Genomic DNA, 5000 nt, shown 5'->3' with positions numbered 1-5000 from the left:
ATAGTGTACAAAGAGAGAGGGAGGAGAAGAGAATGGAGGAGATTGGAAGGAACGGAGATAGTGAAGGGAAGAGAGAAACAAATAGAGGGAGGAGAGCGAAAGCGCGGGAGAGAGAAAGAACGAGCGCAGAGAATGGCGGTGAGAGGTGTAGTAGAGAGAGAGAGAGAGAGAGAGAGAGAGAGAGAGAGAGAGAGAGAGAGAGAGAGAGAGAGAGAGAGAGAGAGAATGAATAGATTGGAAGAAGGCACATCCGGTTGAGCGCCATATTGTTCTTTCAGTAATTCCTCGCTGCCCTCCCCCACGCACCCGCCAACCCTTGAACCAAGTATGCGCTTCGCTCGGCATAGTAACAGCGGCAATGGCGAACGACTATAAATAGATCGCTAACGACCTTCCAGTGTTGCCAAAACGACTGGCCCAGAGGAAAGACGTAGAAGAAGGCGGGCTACCAAGGCCGCGCCCGCCATTTTGCGATGGCAACGCCGCAACCGTTGGAAATGTTGTTGACGGTTTTCGACCTCGATGATCCGTCTTTGACGAAGGACATCGTCTAGAATAAACAAGCATTTGTTAGTTGCGAAAGAGAAGTTCTTTGGGGCCAAAGCTTTTGATATTTTTTAAATAGAGCAATGGGAAAAAATAAAAAAATAGAGAGGAAAAAAAGATGTATAAAATTGTGAAGGGATAATTAATCGGCACTGGAAAAATTAGATTATAACAAAGAGGGGGTAGAAAGGGGGAGGAGAGAAAGGGAGAGGAGGGGTTGTATCAATAAGTAGAGATTGCGAAAGAAAACTATCCTTAAAATGGCGACTTTTTAACGTATATACGTTTCTCAAGTATCGATCAAGCGACGTTGCCGTGTACATCTAGGTGTACTGGTTTCTCTCTATGTGTGTAGTGGGAATATACATGGTTGCAACGTTGAAAAAAGGGGGGAGTGGGCGTGCCTGGATAGAGTAGAGCCGGCAACGCTGCGCGGCTGTAAATCATGATTAAAATAATAAGTATAATACATATGTAGTACATAGAGAGGAGGTCGTGTCGGGTATATGTATTTAAGAGGTGCGCAAAGGCACGGATCGGAGAGTATGTCTGGCTGGGTTCTGCGCAGCTTCGGTTCCCCCACTCTCGTTTTCCAATCCCCCACCATCGAAGAGAAATCCCACGGGCGAGTTCCATAAGTTGTAGTGGGGGTTGGACAGATGGATGGGAGAGGGGGTGAGGGCACCTGAAACCGTGGCTATATACCCCCGCGTACATTTACCAATCTTGGCACTTTGCCTGAAAGAGCATATCGACCGTGCGACGTTGTCACATCGCCTCGTACGATCTTACGCTCTGGTCCTGGCCACTCTTTGAGCGGTATGTACCTAGCCTCCTGCAGCCGATCCATGCAACACGATGCGAAACTCGATCGGTCGTACGATTTAATTATTTACGTGGCCTCAACCAACACTGGATTCATCAGCAACGCATAACGTGTAACTTTACACACGCGCACGTTCAAAAGTTTATACCACGGCGAAAGTTATGATACCGATACTCTTAAACTTACCACTCACGAGTTTTACTCGTATACATATATACATACATATATATACATATATATTATATATATATATGTGTTATATATGTTTTTTTCTTAATTCTCTTTTTATTGGGAATTTGGGATTTGCAATGGAGTATATACTCGTATATAATCTATTGCGTCCGAAAGTATATCCGCGATATTATATATAATCTTATCTTTCTAATCAAATACTTTCCTTAACACTATGATTCGCGATCTAAACGTGATCCTTATTTTCAATACTCCTGTTAACAACATATTTTTCGATACCTTTTTCTGATTGTATGAATGCTGATATAGGAGAAAAAAATAAATGAATAAATTTTTTTTTATCCTAATCTTGACGATTTTCTTTATCGTCTCAAATTATTATTATTATTATTATTATTATTATTATTATTATTATTATTATTTTTCTTTTTTTACATATATTCTTTACTTTCTCAGGCAGTCAACGATAATGATCTATTTCTAACTGAAACAAGTCATATACATATATAATTGATTTTTTAATAATATAATGTCTTTTCGATTATTTCAACATGATGAAACCGATAGTTAATGACATTTTAAATATTATTTAAGTATATATATATATTTCTTCATAGGACTTTAAAATTTGACTAATCGATTTTTCTGCACATTATTCTTTAATTCGAGTTTCATAGCGTTTAATAGAGTTTAATATTTATCAATTTTTAATATTACGCTGTAGCAGAAATAATTTTTTCTTTACAATTTAAAGTTGCCCATCTTTTATGACGTTACCAGATAGATATATACTATCAAAAATGCATTTATTTATTGATAAAGTCTACGCTGCTAAGCCACAAGATTCCGTTGATGAATACCGCAAAGTGTTAATTTACATCTACATACATACATATATATATATATATCTTTGAAATAATTAATAAGATTAAACTTTGACAATTATCGCGCAGCAGAGAGATTTATAAACGACATTATTACTTAGAATAGAGATTTATCATTTGTTTTTGTTTTTACTTTTACCTCAATTAATTTTTACTATCGTAATTCGCATATACTTGTGTGTGTGTGTTAGTATGTATCATGCGAAAATCGTCAATGAATTGTACAATATGATTTCAAAATAGAAAATACCTATTATATTAGCTTGTTGACCGATAAAATATCTATCTAATGATTCCTTTAAGAAAAATATTTTTTATCGTCCTTTTGACAAATCAAATACGTAAATTTAAAATTATCCACTATTTTTATCTTCCTGCAACTTCTTTTCTTTCTTTTCTTTTTCTCCCTCTCTCTTTTTTTTCTTTTAATCCTTTCTAATACATCAAACTCACTAATTAATTAGAAGAAAGTATTATTAATAAGAGAAAATGCATTCAATTACAAATATGGAATAAGGGTTATAATTAAGAGATATGTAGTTATATTTACAATAAATGTGACCCCGTTATAATTGTATAATGAATTAACATTCAACCGTAAGATAGATTTTTTAATAAGAACTCTTAATTAACTTTTAAAAATGTTATTTTGGGTATATTATATAGGAGATAATTATTATTATATATAGAGGAAAATGAAGGACATTTATAAAGCAAAATTTATAAGCTAGACAAAATTATTTTGGCCAGCTAGATGGGATTCGTTTATCTATAATCGTTCTGATGAGAAAGCTTTTGAGATGATTTTAAAGGGACATTGAGAAAAGATGGTGAGAAAAAGAGTCAGACAGAGGAGGAGACAGATAGATATATAGATAGAGAGATAAAGAGAGAGAGAGCGAGAGAGGGAGAGGGTGAGGAGTAAGAAAGAGATAGAAAGAGATCACAGAACAGCGACCACGTGCTGCGTCGATCAAGGGAGTTCGGGCGCGAATAAGTGAGCACCGCGCATGCGCCTCAGTGTATTACTCGGAGCCATACGTCAAATCGAATTTAATTACGCACATTAACGCACTTTCATACGCGTGTCTACATATTACGCGCGTGCGTGTGTATATATATATATATATATATATATATATATTACTTTTATTTAACGTTACGTGCTTAATTCGTAGTACATATCTCCATTAACTTAATTCCGTATGGAATGATCAGAATGCCCATCGGATTATTTCAAGTATTCAAATAACAGGGTAGAGACATCGAAAGTTCCAACATGGTTTTAAAAGTACCCTAGACTTTACCCTCGGCTATTATTTCACTTGTTGCGATATGTAGGTCAAAAAAAAATAGAGAAATTAACCCAAGCAGTCTCGTAAAAGAATAATTAATTTTTTCGAAAATTTTTTTTTTAGATACTTTCGGCTCACACCTTGTATGAACGTCATTTTTAGCGCGCAGACAAGATGGCGGTAGTATACCGTGTTTTCGAACGGTATGAAAGTTAAATTGATCATTTCGCGGGAAAAATGCAAAAAAAAAAAAGAAAAAGAAGATGATGATGATGACAATAATGATTATGAAACTAAATTAAACTAAACTAAACTTCCGGGTTCTATGACTCATTTCCTTGTATTCTCTTCCTAACTTGATCTTATCTATCACACGAGTGGGCCGTAAACTTTACCACTGGAACGAAAGACCGAAAAATGTGTGCTCCTCCGTATAATAATAGAATGTTGTATATATATATGTAATAGAATTGAGGAGATTTATATTATATTTGGAATTTAATATGATCCATTTAAATCTTATACGTTATTAAAAGAACCTACAAAAAAATGAAGAAAAAAATCTGGGTAAATCTAAAAAAAAAAAAAAAAAATACGTAAAAATTTATGAAATTTAATACGATCAATTCAAATTGTGTTATTAAAAGTACTTAAAAAAATGGATCTGGCAGAAAAGAAAAGAAAAAAAAAATAAAGAATAAAAAGGGGCCATAGGAATCTACGAAACTTAATAGAATCAATTCAAATCGTATATGCTATCAAAAGTGATCGAATAAACAAAAAAAAGAACCTAGAGTTTTAAAAGAGTATAGAGTTTTAAAAACAAAAAGAAGACAAAAAAAAATTAAAACAAATATATATTTTTTTTCCCTCAAGTAAAAAGGCATGTAGGAATAAAATCGATGTAGGTCAGTGGAGAAGGAAAAGGGAGAAAAGAATCTCGAATCGAGATCGTTCGAAATAATAGCAAAGATAGCGAGGAGCATTTGCGTTGTGTCGCGTTGAAGAGAGTCCCGGAAGCAGAAGAAGAGGAAGAAGAAGAAGAGGAAGAGGAGGAAAAGAAGAGGAAGAGGAGGAAAAGAAGAGGAAGAGGAACAAGAAGAAGAAGAAGAAGAAGAAGAAGAAGAAGAAGAAGAAGAAGACGAAGAAAAAGAAAAAGAAGAAAAAGAAGAGGAAGGAGGGGGGAAAGAAGTCGCCTCGGAGTCTCGACAATTCGCGTGTACACATACACCTCATGCAGTACGAAGAATAAGAAGA

The 5000-nt window shown here is 35.0% G+C and overlaps 1 protein-coding gene across 3 annotated transcripts in view; it reads left to right on the top strand.

The window, feature by feature from the left end:
• LOC118446492 (uncharacterized) overlaps positions 1–5000 on the top strand; it is an 18476-nt gene that overhangs the window by 5201 nt on the left and 8275 nt on the right. The gene's annotated exons all lie outside the window — the stretch shown is intronic.

This window comes from Vespa mandarinia, chromosome 9 (genome assembly GCF_050613455.1).
Source record: "Vespa mandarinia isolate Hongniang chromosome 9, ASM5061345v1, whole genome shotgun sequence".
Lineage (NCBI taxonomy): Eukaryota > Metazoa > Arthropoda > Insecta > Hymenoptera > Vespidae > Vespa > Vespa mandarinia.
The sequence above is the reverse complement of the archived record's forward strand: the minus strand, read 5'-3'. Positions and strand labels throughout refer to the sequence as shown.